At 35.6% G+C, this 21612-nt stretch overlaps 1 pseudogene; it reads right to left on the bottom strand.

The window, feature by feature from the left end:
- Positions 1 to 17635: 17635 nt before the first annotated feature.
- LOC119538506 lies at positions 17636 to 18551 on the bottom strand (annotated as a pseudogene).
- Positions 18552 to 21612: the final 3061 nt, after the last annotated feature.

Consider the following 21612-nt stretch of genomic DNA (forward strand, 5'->3'; position numbering starts at 1 on the left):
GCAAACCAACTTCTGGGTAAATACAACAAAGAATTGAAATCAGAGTAGTACAGATATTTTCACACTAATGTTTTTGGCAGCATTACTCACAACTGCAAAAGATGGAAGCAACCCACAACTCCAACAACTGATGTATGCATAAACAAATCACAGTATATTAATACAATGGAATATCATTCAGCATGAAAGGAATTAAGTTCAGATTCATGCAACAATGCAGGTGAACCCTGAAGACATCATGGGTGAAATGTCAGGCACAAAAGGATAAATATTGCATGTTCTCACTGATATGGAATAATTAGTATAAGCAACTTATAGACTCAGAGTATAGAGTAGAGGATATTAGGAGCTAGGTTGGGGGTAGGGAATGGGGATTTAATGCTTAAATTGTACAACATTTTTATTTGGTTTGATTGTAAAGTTTTAATAATTGATGGTGGTGATGGTAGAACAACATTGTGAATTTAATTAACTACACTGCATTACAAATGTGAAGGTAGTTAAAGGGGAAATTTTAGGTCATCTAAATATGTTACTAAAATAAAAATTAAAAGATAAAAGATAGGACTCAACACAGTGAGCCCTATTGTAAATGATGGAATATAGTTAATAGTACAATTATTAAAATGTTCTTTCTTGATTTTAACGAATGTCCCACACTAATGCAAGCTGTTAATAATAGGGTGCTATTGGGAACTCTATATTTTATATGTTATGCACGATATTTCTGCAAACCTACAACTTCTCTAACAAAACATATTAATTACCAATAATGGTCTCTCTTTGCCAATATTTGTTGGCTAAACAAAAGAAAGGGAAAACCAAAGGGAAAGAGTGTCTTGCAATGGTTCACTGAAGATCGCTGAAAAGAACTTGAAAAACCCTACCAACCAATCCAACAACAGCACAATACACATTTTTGTAAAATGCTTATGAAATATTTTCTAACATAGACCATATGTTACATGACAAAACAAGTCTTAATAAATTTATAAGAATAGAAATCAAGCAGAGTATCTTTTCTGAAAACAATAAAATGAAACAACACTAACAGAAGAAAAACTAGAAAACATAAATATGTGAAAATTAAAAAACAAAATATTAACCAGTAGAGAAAAGAAGAAATCATAAGAGAAATTAAGAAATATTTTCAGATGAATGAGAATAAAAACACAAAATGGCAATACTTATGGGAGGCTGAGAAAGCAGAGCTCATAAAGAAATTTAAAGATGTAAATGCTTACATTGGAAAAGAATGACCCAAATCAATAATATAAACATACATCTTAAATAACTAGAAAAGAAGAACAAACTAAACCCAAGGTTGGTACAAAGAATAAATAAGAAAGATAACCCAAAAAGAGAAATAGGAATGAGAAGCAAGACCAAAAGTTGATTTTTGAGATCAAAAAAATTGACAAATCTTTTTCCAGATTGACTAACAAAAAATGGGATTATTATTTTAATAATCAAATCATTAAATCAGGAATGAAAAAAAGGATATTACCCACTGAATTCACAGAAATAAAAAGGATTATAAGAGCAATTGTATCCCTTCAAATTGGTTAAACTGGTTAAAACACAAAAGTTCTCAGAAACATACAAACTACCAAAACTGAGTTAAGAGACAGAGGATCTAAGATGGCAGCATAGAGAGAAGTGGAAGGTAAGTAGTCCCCTGGAACAAGTAAAAAAAAAACAAAAACAGAAACAACTAGTAAATAATCCAGAATAACTTCAGGGGGACAAATGTGACCATCCACTCATCATACACCAACCTGAATTGGGAGGAATGCCTGAGATCACAGCATAAAATCTGTAAGTAAAAACTGTGGATCCAAATTGGGAGACCCCTCCCCCACAGCTGGAGCTACAAAGTCTCACAGTGCCAGAAAGAAGCCTTCTCCCAGCAAGTGAATATAGCTCAGCTGAGCTCCAACTGGGGTTTTAATTAGTGAGTGTGAACTGCTCACTATAAGGTACAAATTCCCAACAAGCAGACAGAGGCTTTGGGTGACAACTGATCTTGGAGAGCTGGAGGGTTGCCTCAGACTAGCTCTGAAGGGGACTCTGTTCCTTTTTCGGCTCAGTGGAGAAAGCCTCAGCCATTTTCAGTTCCCAGTTCTGTGACCCAGACAAGGGTATAGCACAGGCAGAGAGAGACCATTGAAATGCTAATGACCTCCATGTAGGGTGCCGATCTTCTCTAAGAGGAAAGGGGTGGGGCCCAGCTCTACTACCTGCCTTTCATTCAGAACTTAGGGAAAAAGAGCCACACCTCCTTATACCAGTGAAAAATTATAGGCTAACAGGCGCCACCTGCTGGGCAGAAAAACACAGTGACTGGAGGCATCAGAGGATGTACCAATTTTCTAAGACACATCCTCAGGGAAACTGGATACTGAATATTTCTTCCTTCTGGGACCTAAGCCCATTCTCATCTGGGGAGACCTGATTGGGGTAACCAAAGAAACCATGACTAGACAACAGAAAACTACAACTTACACCAAGAAAAATGGTTATGGCCCTGTCAGGGGAACAAACTTGTACTTTAACTATGATGCAGGAATTGAAACAACTAATAAGTCAATTCAAAAAGTTTAGGAAAGATATGGCGAAAGAGCTGAACTGTATAAAGAAAACACAGGACATACATAAGGTAGAAATTGAAAGTTCAAAAAAACAACTGGCAGAATCTATGGAAATGAAAGGTACAGCTCAAGAAATGAAAGACACAATGGAAACATACAACAGCAGATCTCAAGAGGCAGAAGAAAACACTCAGGAACTGGAGAACAAGGCGCCTGAAAGCCTACACACAAAAGAACAGGTAGAGAAAAGAATGGAACTTAAAGACAAAACAAAAAAGCAAGAATTTATTTGTCATTGGTGTCCCAGAAGATGAAGAGAAGGGAAAAGGGGCAGAAGCAATAATAGAGGAAATAATCAATGAAAATTTCCCATCTCTTATGAAAGACATAAAATTATGTATCCAAGAAGCTCAACATACCCCAAACAGAATAGATCTGAATAGGCCTATGCCAAGATACTTAGTCAGATTATCAAACATCAAAGATAAAGAGAGAACCCTGAAAGCAGCAAGAGAGAAGTGATCTATCACATACAAAGGAAGCTTGAGAAGACTATGTGTGGATTTCTCAATAGAAACCATGGAGGCAAGAAGGAAGTGGGGTGATATATTTAAGATACTGAAAGAGAAAAACCACCAACCAAAAATCCTACAGCTGGCAAAACTATCCTTCAGATATGAGGAAAGCTTAAAATATTCTCTGACAAACAGACAATGACTGAGTTTGTGAACAAGAAACCTGCTCTACAGGAAGCACTAAAGGAAGCACTGCAGACAGAAATGAAAAGACAGGAATGAGAGGTTTGGAAAACAATTTTGGGAGATAGTAGCACAGCAATGTAAGTACACTGCACAAAGATGACTGTGAATATGGCTGAAAGAGGAAGGCTGGGATCATGTTGGACACCAGAACAAAAGTCAAATGATAAAGACTGGGAATGTGTACCTCAGGGAAACCTAGGGTGCTCAATGATTGTAATAAAAGGTACAAATAAGTTTTTACATGGGATAGTACAAATGAATGCCAACATTGCAAGGTGTTAACAATAGGGTGGGATTGGGGGAGGGAAATACAATCAACGCAAACTAGATGCTAGAATTAACAGAAACATTGTGTTATGCTTCTTTTAATGTAACAAAAGCAATACACCAAAGCTAAATGCATATGGTGTGTGGGGAATAGGGGAAGAGTATGGGACTCCTGGTATTGGTGATGTTGTCTGACTTTATTCTACTTTAGGTTAATGCTGTCTTTCCTTTTGTCACCTTCTAGCTATCAAGTTTTTTGTTTGTTTGTTTGTTTTTCTCTCTTTCTCTTGCCTTTTTCTTTTGCCTCTCTGCCTTCTTTGACTCTTCCTCCATCTTTGTGTAAGAAATGTCCTTAAATAGAGAGTGGTGATGGTGCTCAACACATAAATACATGGCTATACAGGGAATCAATGATTGTTTACTTAGGACGGAATGTATAATGTTTGAAGAAAACCATCTTGAAAGAAATGGGTTGATGAAGAAAACTTGAGGGCACTATACTGAGTGAAATAAGACAGACACATAAAGACAAAAATATGGCCGGGTCTCACTGATATGAACTAATTATAATATGTAAACTCATAGACATGAAATATGAGTTACCAGGATATAGAATGAGGCTAAAGAATGGGGAGCGGTTGCTTATTATGAGCAGAATGTTCAACTAGGGTGAACTTAAATATTTGGAAATGGACAGGGGTGATGGTAGCATGTAAAGAGAATAACTAACAGTGCTAAAAGGTTGTGAAGGTGGTGGAAAGGGTAAGCTCAGAGTCACAAATGTCACCAGAAGGAAAGTAGGAGGTTAAAAGATGGGAATGTATAAAACAGTGAATCTTGTGGTGGACAATGTCTGTGATTAACTACACAAATATTAGAAATCTCTCTCACAACTAGAAAAAATGTGTGACACTGTAACTAGAAGTTAATAATATAGAGGTATATAAGGAAAAAATATAAACCTATTGCAACCTATATACTAAAGTTAGTAGTATTTTAATATTCTTTAATCAACAGTAACAAATGTACTATACCAAAACTACGAATCAATAATGGAGGGGGGGTGTGATTAGGGGTATGGGAGGATCTGAGTTTCCTTTTTTTTGTCTTTATTTCTTTTCTGGAGTAGTGAAAATGTTCTAAAATTGAAAAAAATAATTTTATTGATGGATGCACAGCTATATGGTGGTGCCATGGGCAATTGATTTTACACTTTGGATCTTTGGATAGTTGTATGGAATCTGAACAATCTCAATAAAAATATATATTAAAAAAAAAAAGAACTGAGTTAAGAGTCCAGAGAAAATCTTAATATACGTATAAGTAAGGAGATTTGGATCAATAATTAAAAACTCCTGAGAAAGGAAAATCCCAGAGCAGATGGTTATTCTTGTGAATTCTACCAAACACTCCAAAAAGAATTAACACCAGTCCTTCCAAAAGTATTCCAAAAATTTGAAGATGAGGTAACAATCATAACTCATTCTATAAAGCCAGCTTTATTCTGATACCAAAGCCAGAAAAAGACATTAAAAGAAAAGAAATCTACAGATCAAAATCACTTATGATTATAGATGCAAATATATTCAACAAAATGCTACCAAACTTAAACCAGAAGCATAATAAAAGGATTAGACACTATGACCAAGTGGGATTGATCCCAGATATGCAAGGGTGTTTCAATATAAGAAAATTAACTAAGATAATACACCACAACAATGGAATGAAAGGAAAAAATGAAGTGACTTTCAACTGATGCAGAGAAAGCATTTGACCAAATCTAATGTTCTCATGATAAATGCACTCAGTAAACTAGGAATAAAAAGGAACTTCCTTAACATGATAAAGGCCATTTATGAAAAACCCACATCTAACATCATAGTCCATAGTGAAAGACTGAAAGCTTTATGCTTAAGATGAGGAAATGACAAGGGTGTCTACTTTCACCACTTCTACTTAACATAGCACTGGGAATTCTAGCCAAAAAATTGGCTATAAAAAGAAATAAAATGAATTCAAATAAGACAAAAAAAAGTAAAACTACAACTACTTGCATATCACATGATATATGCAGAAAACTCTAAAGAATCATCATTAAAAAAAAACAGGTGGGGCCAGTAACTGAAATATTACTATAAAATTATATTATATAGCAATATTGCTAAGATGACAATAATACTCAAAACAATAAACAGAATCAGTGAAATCCCAATCAAAATCATGTAGCATTGTTGCAGTAATAGAAAATCCAACCATCAAATTGATGTGGAATTTCAAGGGTCTCTGAATAGTAAAAACAATAATGAAAAAGAGCAAAGTGGGGGGACTCACACTTCCCAGTTTCAACAATTACAATGTGCTACTGACATAAGATGGACATAGAGATCAATGGAACAAAATTCAGAGCCTGGTAATAAACCCTCACATCTATGTTCAAATCATTGTTTACAAAGGTTTCAAAATCATTCAGTGGGGAAAAGAACAGTCTCTTCAACATGCTGCTGAGAGAGCTAGATATTCACATGAAAAAGGATGAAGTTGAAACTTTACTTTACACTGTATGAAGAAAATTAATTCAAAATAGATCAATAAATAAATTTAAGAGGTAAAACTAGAAAACTCTTAAAAATAAACATAGGATCAAATGTTCATGACCTTATTTTTGGTGACAGTTTCTCAACTATGGCACAAAATCTCAGGCAACAAAAAGAGGAACATTGATAAATCAGATTTTAGCAAATTTTTAAAAACTTTTGTGCCACAAAGACACTATCAATAGAGTGAAAACCAACCCACAGAATGGGATAAATATTTGGACATCATATAAGTGGTTTTATATCCAAAACATATAAATAACTTCTACATCTCAACAACACAAGGAAATATAGCACAATTTAAAAGTGGACTAAATACTTGAGTAGATGTTTCTCCAAGAAGATGTACAAATCACATAAAAAAAAAAAAACACAGGAAAAGATAATTAACATTATTACTTTGGGAAATGAAAATAAAAAACACAATGAGATACCATTTTCCATCATTAGAATAGCTCTTACAAAAAAATAAAAAAAATGCATGTTCTAGTTTGCTAATGCTGCTGGAATGCAAAACACCAGATATGGATTGACTTTCATAAATGGGGTTTTATTTGGTTACACAGTTACAGTATTAAGGCCATAAGGTGTCCAAGATAACACATCAGCAACTGGGTACCTTCACTGGAGGATGGCCAATGGAGCCTGTCAGCTCATTTATATAGCTCCACTGATCAAGGCCCACCCTGAATGGGTGGGGCCATGCCTCAATGGAAATATCTAATCAGAGTCATCACCCACAGCTGGGTGGGGCACATCTCCAAAGAAACACTCAAAGAAATCTAATCAACACTGATAATGTCTGCCCACACAAGATTACATCAAAGATAATGGCATTTGGGGGACATAATACATTCAAACTGGAACATTCCACCACCTGGACCCCAAAATGACACTATCTTTCCATATACAAAATACATTCATCCCACAACAATATCATAGAAACTTAAATCATTTCAGTAACAATAGTTAAGTACAAGATCCCATCAAAATCAATTACAGGCATGGTCAGTCCTAGATAATAATTTTCCTTTAGCTGTGGATCTGTAAACTTAGAACAAGTTATGTGCTTCCAATTTACAAAGGAGGGACATTCATAGGATAAACATTCCCATTGCCATAAGGAGAAACAGTAAGAAAAACAGGTTTAACAGAACCAAAACTGTTCCTAAAACCCACAGGACAAACTCCATTAGATTTCAAAGTCTGAGAGTTATTAACAGAATGACGTTGCATCCTTGGGGCTTGAGAGAGTGGGAGTCTAACCCTTCCTAAGGGCCTTTTCAGCAGCCCTTTCCTCTCCAAATGCTTAGGTGAGTGCTTCAACATATTCACACATTGGGGAGACCACCTTCTCGGCCCCACCCTCCTCAAATATCGGGGCAGCTCCCAGATTCCCTTCCATCTCTGGGGCACACACTCAAACCCTTTCAGAACAGTGGGGTGGCAGCCAGGCTCTCCCCAATTCCCTGGGAATGTCCTCCACCCTCTTTGGGGCTTGGGGTGGCAGGAAATTTCCTGAGCATTGAGGTGGAAGGCCCATCCTTGACCTCCAGGGCAACTTCACCCTTTCCATGCATGTGGGCTGCTCCGCTTTCCCAGCCTGAGACCTCTTGACTCCAGACCTCAACCTCCATGGCTCTGTCTTTGAAGAAATTTTTCCTTCAATTTGTTGCTTGTCTGTCTCCTCCAGTCCAGAACAGCAATGGCTGTGTCTATAAAGGTCTCTCAAAAAATTCTGCTGGCTTCTCATGAAGCACACAGGGGTCCAAGCCATCAGACAATAGGACTTCCCATAAATTCTTTCTGCTTAACTCCTTTTCCAATCTTGGCTTGTACTGAAATGGTGACTGGGTTGGATGTTTGATAACATCCTCATGTTGGACTGTAGCTTCTGGGATTCCATCCCCTGGAAGCCCATAATTTTCCAAGCCATCAGCTTCTGGTTTCTTTGAACCCAAGAGTTCAGTTCTAAGTTTATCTCTCTCCGCTCACATTGTACTATAAGCTGCAAGGAGAAGCCAGGGTACATCCTCCACACATAGTCTGGAGATCTCCTCAGCTAAGTATTCCAGGTTGTCACTTTCAAATTCTTCCTTCCATCTGACACCAGGACTCAATTTTGCCAAATTCTCTGCCACTTTAAAACAAGGATCGCCTTCCTTCCAGTTTGCAACAATACATCCACAAACAGTCTCTTCAAAGCAGTTTAGGCCTTTTCTATCAAGCACCTCACAATTCTTCCAGAATCTTCCCCTTATCCATTTAAAAAGCCATTCCAACATGTTTGGTATTTGCAAACTCAGCAGCAAAAGCACCCCACTTCTGTGGTACCAAAATCCACTTCTGTTATGTCAGCTCATTTATATAGCTCCACTGATCAAGGCCCACCCTGAGTGGGTGGGGCCATGCCTCAATGGAAATATCTAATCAGTGTCATCACCCACAGCTGGGTGGGGCACATCTCCAAAGAAACACTCAAAGAAATCTAATCAACACTGATAATGTCTGCCCACACAAGATTACATCAAAGATAATGGCATTTGGGGGACATAATACATTCAAACTGGAACAAGACATCAGAAAGGATGTGGAGAAATAGGACATGCATTCATTATTAGCAGGAATGTAAAATGGTGCATCTTTGTCAAAAGCAGATTGGCAGTTCCTCAGAAAGTTAGGTATAGAAATATCATATGACACAGCTTTTAAATTTTAAGTATATAACCAAAACAATTGAAAGCAGGGACTCAGTTAATTGTCCATCTTTCATTATTCATAATAGCTGAAAGGATAAAGCAACACATGTTCATAAACAGAAAATTGGATAAACACAATGTGGTGTATAATGGAAATTTATACAGCCATAAAAAGGAATGTAGTACTGATGCAAGGTACAACATGGATGAACTTATAAAACATTTTGTTAAGTAAAATAAGGTAGACACGGTAGAACAATTATTTTATGATTCCACTTTCATGAAATATCTAGAAAAGAGAAATTCATAGAGGCAGGAAATGGATTAGAGGATGGGAGAGGGCATAACAGGCAGTTATTTCTTAATGGGTATGGAGTTTCTATTTGTGATAATGAAAGTAATTTTGGAATTGGAGGGTTGGGATGGTTGCATAACATGAAGGATGTAATTAATGTCCTTGATTTGTACACTTAAAATGGATTAAATGACAAATTTTATGTTACATATTTCAAAACAATAAAAATATTTTAAATAAAGTAAAAGTCATCTTGAAACCAAGATTTTAGTATAAGAAACACCAGGGTGCTCAGAGAAACAGTTAATATTTTTCAGTAACTGAGCAAGTACCAAGTCAAGAAAACACAGGTTCAAAAATGATAGAAGATCATTGAATGCTTACCAACCCCTACACCACCATCCCTGTCATGTGGAGTTATCCCATGTCCCCATTGTGGGTCCCTTACCCTATTTTGAAAGGGGCAGAGTAACGTGGCTACTGGTGTGCCTGTATGTCAGGGCCAGTCTATTGGGTGGCAGAGTGCAAGACTAAACTATGAAATTGCTCTCAGACTCACCTTCATAGACTGTACCCTGCAAACAGAGTCAATTACCAGGCAGCAAAAGCAGTATTACAAAGGCAAATGAAGTCAATTTGGCCTTGGGTAAATAATTACCACCTGCATAATGGAATATGTAGAAGGGGGAGAAATTATATTTCATGAGAAATAGAGGGAGTTTTTAATTCCTTTAAATGGGGGAATTCCTAAGGCCACAAGCAAGCAAAACTTCAGGACAATATTCAGGCTCAGAAAAGATGGAGAGAAGCCTGAATATCACATTCGCCCTGGGCTGATTTTCTTCAGAGGAGGGCTAAACTAAGGAGAGAATCAGCCAATGCAGAGCCAATGGCAAGGAGGGTGAAATGTGTATATTTTTGCATTGGTTTGTTTTTGGTAGCTCCTGACACTCAAGGAAATCTCTGACATATCATTACTTGGATACAAACTTAAGGAACAAACAACTCTGGAGTTAAATCCCTGAGCTAACACTTTAAAGTGTTAAAACCTACAATATTCAACAAAAGATCACAAGACAAGCAAAAAGCAGGGAATGATGACCCATTCAAGGAACAAGGCAAAAATTCAGAAACCGTCAAGGAAAAAGACCAGACTTTGGACATAACAGACAAATGTTCCTCAATATTCTCAGGGAGATAAGGGAAAACACAGAAAGAACTAAAGTATATCAGGAAAAACAATGAATTAATCATATGAGAGCCTCAATGAAGAGATAGAAATTTTTAGAAAGGAATCAAACAGAAATAATAGAATGGAAGAACACAATAACTGAAATGAAAGTTTCCCTAGAAGGTTTCAACAGCAGGAGGGAGCTGGAAGAAAAATCAGTGAACTTGAAGACAAGATATTTGAAATGATTCAGGCTGAGGAGCAGAAAGAAAGAAAAAAAATTCAAAGGGGGCACACCCTAAGATACCTTTGGGACACAATCAAGCATACCAATAAACACTAATGGAGATGGAGAAGAAAAAGAGAAAGGGTCAAAAGAAACATTCAAGGAAATAATTTTTTATAATGAATAAAGTTTCCAAATTTGATGAAACATGAATATGTAAATTCAAGTAGACTAACACACAGTAATTAGGGAAAACTTGAAAAGTTTGACTATACGTAATAGTCAAACAATCAAATACCAAGGAGAAAGAGAGAGTTCTGAAAGCTTCAAGATAAAAGCAGTTGGTTATGTAGAAGGGAGACCCAATAAGATGAATGCCAATTTCTTACCAACAATTATGCAGGAGGAGGCAGTGGCATGAACCATTTAAAGAACTGAAAGAAAACAATTACCAACCAAGAATTATATAACCAAAAGTATCTCTTTAAAATATGAAGGAAAGATTAGGACATTTTCAGCTAAACAAGCTAAGGGAGTTTGTAATTACCAACCTACAAGGAATGCTAAAGGGATTTCTTCAGACTGAAAGGAGAGGACAGACAGTGGATTGAAGCAGTATAAAGGAATGAAGACCTCCAATAACCATATTGACCCATAATTAACCATATGAGTAATCGTAAATGCCAGTGTTATTCTTTAACAATTTTTATTAAGCAACTCCACTTTTTACATCTTACAGGTTCAAAAATGCAAATGCATAAAAAGCAATGATAAATCTATAGTTTTTATGCACAATATAGAAAAATATAATTTTAGAATAAAAATGAAACAGTGTAGAACAGAGGGATATAGGAACATAGTGCATGTATAGGAACATTGATAAGCTGGTAACAAATCAAACATGATTGCTATGTATTTAAGAAGTTAAATTAAATACCTGTGGAGACCACAAAAATATACCTGAAAAATACATGCAGAGGGAAATGAGAAGAGGCTCAAAATGGTACAATACAGAATATCAAATAAATATGAAAGTTGGCATCAGGGAAGAATTAAGGGTCAAAAAAAAAAAAATGAGACTCACAAAGACCTAATAGCAAAATAGCAGAAGTCCTATATTGAGTAGTTAAAAAAAAAGTTAGTGGATTAAATTATACAGACAAAAGGCAGAGATTGGCAGAGCTGGAACATAAAGCATGACTCAAGAATATGCTGTTTATTGTACACAAATCTTAAATTTCAAGACCCAAGTTGATTGAATGTGGAAAAATGGAAACAATATACCATGAAAGTACTGAACAAAAGAGAGCTGGGTTGCTACACTAGTATCAGATAAAATAGACTTTAAGTCCAAAAATGTTACAAGGGACAAAGAAGGTCACTACATACTGATAAAGGGAATTCAACCAGAAGACATAACAATTATAAACATATATGCACCTTTAAACAGAGCCCCAGAATGTAGGAAGAAAATATTGACAGATTTGGTGAGGGAAAATGGATGGTTCTACATTAATAGTGGAAAACTTCAAAATGCTATGTTCAATAATGGACAGAATGTCTAGACAAATGATTGATAAGGAAATAGAAGACTTGAACAATAATCTAAACCAACTAGTCCTAATAGACATAGAAGAACACTTCAACCAACAGCAACAGAACATGCATTCTTCTCTAGTGCACATGAATCATTAGACATGATAGACCATATCTTTGGTTCAAAACAAGTCACAGCAAATTCAAAAGTATTGAACTCATACAAGGTGTTCTCTGTTCACCATGGAATGAAGCTAGGAATGAATTACAGAGAATTAGAAATTTCACAAATACATGTTAAACAATGCACTCTTAAACAATCAATGGGTCAAAGAAGAAATCATTAGGGAAATTAGGAAATACCTTGAGGTGAATGAAAATGAAACATTAACACACAAATCTTATGGGATACAGTCAAGAAGAAGAGGGACATTTATAGATCTAAATGCTTACATTCAAAAGATATCAAATCAGAGATCTAAAAAGAAGAGAAAATTTGAACCAAAGCAAGCAAATAAAAGGAGATAACAAAGAACAGAGCAGAGATAGAGAAAAATGAACAATAGAATCAAGAAAACCAAAAGTTGCTTCTTTAAAAAAGATCAGTGAAATTGACAAATCTATAGCTACACTGATGAAGAAAAAGAGAGAAGACACAGATAAGTAAAATCAGAATAGAAACGGGGACATTACTAACACCACTGAATAAAAAGGACTGTAAGAGGGTATAATGATCAAATTTATGCCAACAAATTAGATAACCTACATGAAATAGACAAATTCTTAGAAACACACAAAACAAACTTCTAAACTGACTCAAGAAGAATGAGAAGATATCAACAAACCAATAACCAATAAAACAATTGTATCAGTAATCAAAAACATCCCACAAAGAAAAGCCCAGGATCAGATTTCTTCACAGGGGAATTTTACCAAATATTCCGAGAAGAATTAACACCAATCTTACTCAAATTCATCCAGAAAATTGAAAGAGGAGGGAATGATGTCATTCATTCTACAAGACAAATATCACCCTCATACCAAAGCCAGATAAGATATCACAAAGAAAGTAAATTACAGAGAATATCTTCTATGACTATAGATGCAAAAAAAAAAAAAAAAAAGAGAGAAAAAACTCAACAAAAGTAAAAGTAAGCCATGTCCAACAGCACATGAAAATAATTATACACTATGATCAATTGGGATTTATCCCAGGTATGCAAGGGTGGTTTAACACAAAATCAATTAATGTTATACCCCATGTTAACAGAATGAATCAAAAAAGAAAGCAGATGATAATCTCAATTGATGCAAAAATGGAATTGAAAAAACCCAGAACCCCTTCTTCATAAAAACACATATAAAACTAGGAATGGAAGGAAATTTCTTCAACATGATAAAGGGTGTATATTAAAAACATCATCCTTCATGGTGAAAAACTGAATGCTTGCCCTCCATCATCAGGAACAACACAAGGATATCCACAGTCATCACTGTTATTCAACATTATACTGGAAGTTCTAGCCAGAGCAATTTGAGTAACACATCCAATTCAGAAAGGAAGAAGTAAAACTTTCCCTATTTGCAGATAATGTGATCTTATATACAGAAAACCTTGAAAGATCCACAACAAAACTCCTAGATCAAGTAAATGATTTCAGCAAAGTGGTGGGGTAAAGATCAATTCCCCCAAATCAGTAGGGTTTCTATACACAAGCAATGAACAGTCAGAAGTAGAAATCAAGGAAAAAATTCCATTTGCAATACCAACAAAAAGACTCAAATATCTAGGAATAAATCTAACCAAGGATGGAAAGGACTTGTATACAGAAAAAATACAAAATATTGCTAAAATAAATCAAAGAAGACATAAATAAATTGGACACTTCATGAATTTGAAGACTACGTATCATTAAGATATAAATACTACCCAAAGCATGTGATATATTCATTGCAATCCCAAACAAAATTACAACAACCTTCTTTGCAGAAATGGAAAAACCAATCACCAAATGTATATGGAATAATGAGGGGCCCTCAAATAGCAAATGAAATCTTGAAAAAGAAGAATGAAGTTGGAGGACTCACACTTTCCTATCTTAATATTTAATGCACAGCCACAGTAATCTACACAGCATGGTATGGGCACAAGTGCAGACACAGGCCAATGGAATCAAATTGAAAGCTCAGGAAACAACACTCACATTTATGGCCAAATAATTTTGAATGGTAGCAAAGACCACTCAACTGAGAAAAAAATAATATCTTCAACAAATGGTGCTGAGAAAACTGTATCTTTCTCTGCAAAAATAGTTAGGAAGACCCCTACCTAACACCATATGCAAAAATCAACTGAAAATGATCAAAGACCTAAATATAAAAGCTAAGACTATCAAATTTCTAGAAGAAAACTTAGGGAAGCATCTTCAGGACCTCAAGTTCGGCAGTGGTTTCCTAAACTCTGCACCCAAAGCACAGGCAACAACAAAAATTAATAATGAATGAAACCTCATCAAAATTAAAAACTTTTGCATCTCAACTGACTTTATCATGAAAGCAAAATGACAACATACACAATGGGAGAAAATATTTGGAACCACATATCTAATAAAGGTTTTCTACCCAGAATATATAAACAAATCCTTCAACTTAACAACAAAAAGAAACAACCAAATTTAAAAATGGGCAAAAGAATTGAATAGGCATCTCTCCAAAGAAGATATATTAATAACCAGAAAACAAAGGAAAATATGCTCAACACCATCATCCATCTTGGAAATGCAATTCAAAACTTCAAAAAATACCATTTCACACCCATTAGAATTGCTACTATTAAAAGGAAACAGTAGATAACAAGTATTGAGAAAAGTGGAGAAATAGGGATGCTCATTCATTTATGATGGCAATGCAAAATGATGCATACGCTGTGGAAGACAGTTTTGCATTTCCCCAGAAAGCTAAGTATAGATCTACTCAGTAATTCCACTATTAGGTATATACCACAAAGAATTAGATGCATGGACTCCAACAGATATTTACATGCCAATGTTCATAGCAGCATTATTAACAATTAACAAAAGAGGGAAGCAACCCAAGTGCCTATGAATGGACAAATATAATGTGGTATAAACATGCAATACAGTATTATTCAGCCATGAAAAGTAATGAAGTCCTGGAAAATGAAACATGGATGAACCTTTAAGACATCATATTGATTGAAATATGCCAGAAACAAAAAGTATATGACCTCACTGATTTGAGATAATTATAATAAGCAAAATCACAGAAAACCTAGAATATAAGTCACCAGATGACAGGGTAGGGATAGGGAATAAGAAGTTAAGGCTTAAAATGTACAGGGTTCCTATTTGGAATAATGGAAATGTTTTGGTAATGGATGGTGGTGATTTTAGCACAACATTGTGAATATAATTAACAGCACTGAAATATATATCTGAATATGTATAAAATGGGAAATGTTAGATTGTATATATGGTAACAGAATAAAAATGTTTAAAAAATCCATGGAACTACACTACACAAACAGTGAACCCTAAGTTAAGCCATGAAATTTAACTAATAGTAAAATTATACAAATGTACTATCTTCAATTATAACAAATGTCCCACATCAATGCAAGGTGTTGGTGTTGGGTTGGTGTATGGGAATCCTGTACTTACGTGTGATTATTCTGTAAACTTACAACATCTCTAAATAAGAAAAAAAAAAAAAGAAAGCATATCATGAAAAAGTCAACTTAAATGTGACAGAGACTTAAATACAGAGTAGAATTAACAAACTCTTTACACCCACACCACAAGCAAGAAAAGAAAAAAAAATAGATAAATGGAATGTCATCAAAATTTTGAACTTTTGTACATCAAAGGACTTCTGCATGAAAGTAAAACAACCACCTACAAAATGGGGGAATCTAGTTGGAAAATACATGTCCAACACAGGTTTATTATCCAGAATATATAAAGAAATTCCACAATTCAAAAATAAAAATACAAACAACCCAATTATAAAGTGGGCAAAAGACTTGAATAGACATTAATTTACAAATGGCCAAAAAGCCCATGGAAAGTGCTTTCAACATCATCAGCCAATAGGATATGGCAAATCAAAATTATAATAGGATGTCATTTTGCCACTAGAATGGCTACTATTAAAAAAAAACAAAGTAAACTATAAATTTAGAGCAGATGGTGGAGAAATATAAACACTGATTCATTGTTGGTGTGAATGTAAATGGTGCAGCCAAGGTGGAAGACATTTGACAATTCCACTGTAAGTTAAGCATAAAATTACCATATGAACTGGCCATCCCATTTCTAGGTAAATTGAAAGGAGAGACTCAAATAGATATTTGCACATTGATCTTCATAGCAGCATTATTCACAACGGCCCAAAGATGGAAGCAACCCAAGTGTTCATCAACTGATAAATATAGAAACAAAATGTGATATAAAGGCAAAACAGAATACTATTCAGTCATAAAAATTGAAATTCTGATACATGATACATAGATGAAACTTGCAGACTTACACTGAGTGAAATAAGGCAGACACAAAAGAACAAACATATGAAAGAAATAGAATAAGTCAACTCATATCAGAACCAAGACTATAGGTTATGAGGGGATGGTGTGGAGGAAGGGAAAAGGGTGTTAAAGCTTAAATTGCACAGAGTTTCTATTTGAGATGATGGAATAATTTTGGTAATGGGTGGTGGGGGTGGCAGCACAAAATTGTGAACATGATTAACTTTACTGAATTATATATTTGAATGTGGTTAAAAGGTGAATTTTTTGTTGTATACAAGTTACTAGAACAAAAATTTAAATATTGATGGTACAGTACAACACAAGTAGTGAACCCTAAAATAAACCATGCACTATAATGAATACTACAGTTATAAAATTGTGCTTTCATCAATTGTAACAAAAAGTAATAATAATAGGGTAATCCTGTATTTTATGCATGATTTTCCTGTAACTCCTAAATTTCTCTAATAAAAAAGTAAAAGAAAGCACAAAGATACATAATAAATAAATTCAGTTTAGGAAACAGAAGATGTTAAATTAAATATACACTCAAATAAGTACGCATGAGCATGCAAGGAAAAGTTCTAAAGTAGTTATCTCATGGTCATTCCTGTATAGTGAGAGTTTGAGTAACTTCGTTTTCCTCATTATGCCCATATGCCTTATCTATAAATTTTATAGCAAGAATGTATGTTTTTATTAATTAGGAAAAAATCAAGCTATTTCTAATTTTGAAAACACACAATCCCCCAACTGACATGTAAAAATTGTAAAGATTAAGTCAAGCATGTAAAACAGCCATAAGATGTGCAAGTAGAATGTAAAGAAGAGAGAAAGAGCCTCAGTAAAAGAAAACAGCTTGAACTTTAAATACACAGCTGTTCAAAAGCCTCAGCCTTCTGTAGACCAGCATGTAAACTCTGTGACATTAGCAGTGCCCTCTCTTCTTTTATAACCTCATCAAGGCATCTTTAATCTCTCTTTTTCTCAGACTATAAATCACTGGGTTCAAAAAGGGAATGACCACATTATAAAAGACTGAGACAAATCTGTCAAAGCTGGAGGAACCACCAGAGCTGGAACTCAAATAGACATATAACTGATGTATAGAACAGGGAAACAGTGGTCACGTGAGAAGCACAGGTGTTGAAAGCCTTGGACCTGCCTTTAGCTGAAGTGATCTTCATAATGGACATGATAATTTAACCACAGGATAGCAAGATGATCATAACATTTGCTATCCCATAGGTCATTGATAATATAGCAAGAATGACTAGTCCGATAAAAGTGCCATTGCAGGACAAGTTTAACAATTCAGATATGTCACAGAAGAAGTGGTTCATAATATTTGGCCCACAGAAGTGGAGCTGAAGCAAGGCACACAGCTGGGATAAAGAACCAGAGAGTCCAGCCATATAGGCTCCCAGTGCCATCCAACCACAGAGGCTGGGAGACATGATGCATGAATAGAGCAGTGGCTTAAAAATGGCAGCATATCGCTCATAAGCCATGGCTGTCAGGAGACAAGAATCGCTCAGACCCATGCTTGAAAAAATGAAGTACTGAACAGTGCAGCTCACAAAGGTGATTGTTTGCTGTTTCTGAAAGAAGTTTGAGAGCATCTTTGGGACTGTGGAAGTAACATAGCAAATATCTATGAAGAACAGGTTACTGAGGAGGAAGTACATGGGTGTGTGGAGGTGGGAATCCATCCTTATTAAGACAATGAGGCACAGGTTCCAGGTCACAGTCATAATGTAGATCAGCAGGAATATAACAAAGAGCACCACTAAGATCCTGGGAAAATCTGAGAATCCCAGGAGGATGAAGTGGGTGATCCCTGTAATATTTCCTCCTCCAGTCATTGCCTCAGTGCCTCTAAACTCAGAAAGAAGGCAAGGGAATAATTTCTGAGCCAGGTAAAATTATATCATTAAAATTTTCATATGGGCTAGTCTTTTCTTCCATATTTTCACCTCAAAGTATTCAAGAAGTAGTTATTCTGTGTGTCAAGGTCTAAATGAATTTATGTGCTCTCATGAGAATTACCAGTGATACTAGCGATATTTAAAAATTTGATTGGAAGCTCTAAAAACCATACTATGAGATATGCTATATTACTAAACATAAGGTAGAGATCAATGGTCATATTAACAGTTGTTTAAAGGACTCTGTTAGTTACTTATATAACTGGTATTTTATAACAGTACATGTATAGGCGGCATCTTCCTAGAATTATTTTGAAATAGACTTTCTGTTCTATATTGTCAATGAGAGTTTTAAAATGTCTTTTTTTTTAGTTTTAAGAATTGTTTCCCCTTTTGTGAGGGGAACATATGCCTCATAATACATGACTTGTATAATACCTATATATGTATTAAATATATATTTAGTACAACATCTACTAATTGGCCTGAAATGTAACATCAAAATTTCAATTTTGATCAATTTGTTAGGGCAAAAGCTTGTGTACCCAGTAAATTTATGGAATCAGTCCTCTATGAAAGCTTTCATTTTAAGCATTCTAAAGGTGGGTAAGTTCAGTTCACTATTGGCCTCAACTATTTTCTCAATGTTAGAGTATTCTGTCTATAGGAAATAGGTTAGTACTGTGATTAAGAGTTTGGGTTTTGTAGTTTGGGTTCTGATATACTTTTGCTGTTATGAATATGTCCCAGTGGCTGAAACACACTAAATCCAGATTTACCCATAATAAAGTGAAAGCCCATGAACATTGAGATTATGGGAGAGTTATAAGAGGAAATGATGCAAGTGCTCAACAGAATTTAGTATATCTCTGTTCAATCATAGCTGGCAATCTTTATCATTGGTTGCTTCAAGATGCCCACATGGAAGACAATTCTGAATGTGGATAGGAATTTTAGTCATGCCTGAATTTAATGGATTACTTTTTGAAAATTCCTGAGACATCATCATCCCTGTAGACTGCCTAGAATTGCTTCCAGGTAAGTGTAGATTTGGACCAAGTGTTCTTGCAAGACAACCACCTAGAGATATGAAGATACGAACAAGTGAATCATTTGCTATTCAGTTGGATTGAGTTCAGGTTAATGGAGTTAATGAATAACCAACCTCAAGTTACAAACAGCCATTGAGATACAAGGTCAGGGATAAAATTTTATTTCCCATTTACTACAGAGTATAATTCTTACTTTTAGTAAGATTTTTAGTAATGATTCTGGTCACTAAGAGATCCACAATAGACAATACCTGTTGGGCTCGCTCCATTCCAAAACCTCATTTAGGCAAAGGCCAAGAAAATTTTTAAAAAATTAATGCTTATAGAGGAGTTGAATTTTCAGGAATTCAAAAGATTATTTCTGCAAACCTGCAATTGCTCTGATAATAAATATATTCTTGAAAGTACTATACATTTACATAATTTATTTTTTATTTTATGAATAGGTCAAAAGAACATGTAAAGAATTAATTAATTTCAAAATTTGGAAATAATTTAACATAATGCTATTATTATTTTATGTTGGAGGGAATCACATAAACTCTCTCATTATTAGTGGGAGATCTGGCTTACTACTGATGAAAGAAAAAATAGATGCACATTTATGCAATCTTTGTATAGGAATGTTATTTCTGATATATAATACCAAAAGGATAAGCTATTGAAGAAGAAAATGCTATAACAATTTATATCTTGGTAATGGCATAAAAAACACTTACAGAAAACACATTTTAAATATAATTGAGGAAATTTTTAAAAAGACCATTTGCTGGTTTGAATGTATTATGTCCCCCAAAATGCCATTATCTTTGATGTAATCTTGTGTGGGCAGATGTATCAGTGTTAATTAGATTGTAATTCTTTGAGAGATTCCATGGAGATGTGACCCACCCAACTGTGGGCAATGACTCTGATTGGATAGTTTCCATGGAGGTGTGGCCCCACCCATTCAGGGTGGGTCTGAATTAGTTCACTGGAGCACTATATAAGCTCAGACAGAAGGAGTAAGCTTGCTAAAGCCAAGAGGGACACTTTGAAGAATGCACTGGTACTGAGAGAGGAGCTTCAGCTTACAGAGACATTTTGGAGATGGCCTTTGAAAGCAGACTTTTGCTCCGGAGATGCTAAGAGAGGACAAATGCCCCAAGATCAACTAGGAGTGACATTTTTGAGGAGCTGAAGCCTAGAGAGGAACATCCTGGGAGAAAGCCATTTTGAAACCAGAACTTTGGAGTAGACACCAGCCACATGCCTTCCCAGATAACAGAGGTTTTCCAGACACCATTTGCTATCCTCCAGTGAAAGCACATGATTGTTGATGACTTACCTTGGACACTTTATGGCCTGAAGACTGTAACTCTGTAACCAAATAAACCCCCTTTTATAAAAGCCAATCCATCTCTGGTGTTTTGCATTCTGGCAGCATTAGCAAACTAGAACAGACCATATGGAATTGTTTTTACTATTTACAAAATCATATAATTAAAAAGTAATCAGAGAACTTCCAGGAAGATGGTGGAATAGGAGAGGCGGGGCAAACTTCTCACTATGGAATAACTAGAGAAAAAGCAGAAAATTGTTCCAGGTTATGAGAGTCCCAAGAGGAACTTGTACATTATATTGAGAGGACCTGGATGAAAAAGCTGGGAACTTATGACTGAAAGGACCAGGTGAATTTACTCAATTGTGACTGCTGCTGGAGCTGGCTTCTACATGCCTGCCAGAGCAGTGAGGGAGGAATTACCCAATCCCACTCTCCTACCTCTTCAACCAGCTGGGACATAACCCATCTCAGTCCTGCAGCCAGGAGCTCCTGTGTGGGAACCTGGGAACCAACAGGCTTGTGTTAGCCACACGCAGAAACCTTGCTGTGGTGCACAGTGCCTACCCCCCAACCCTGAGACAAGCCTCTGCAGGTGCCTGATTTTGGGGGTGAGTGGGGGGGC

Source organism: Choloepus didactylus, chromosome 6 (assembly GCF_015220235.1).
Source record: "Choloepus didactylus isolate mChoDid1 chromosome 6, mChoDid1.pri, whole genome shotgun sequence".
Lineage (NCBI taxonomy): Eukaryota > Metazoa > Chordata > Mammalia > Pilosa > Megalonychidae > Choloepus > Choloepus didactylus.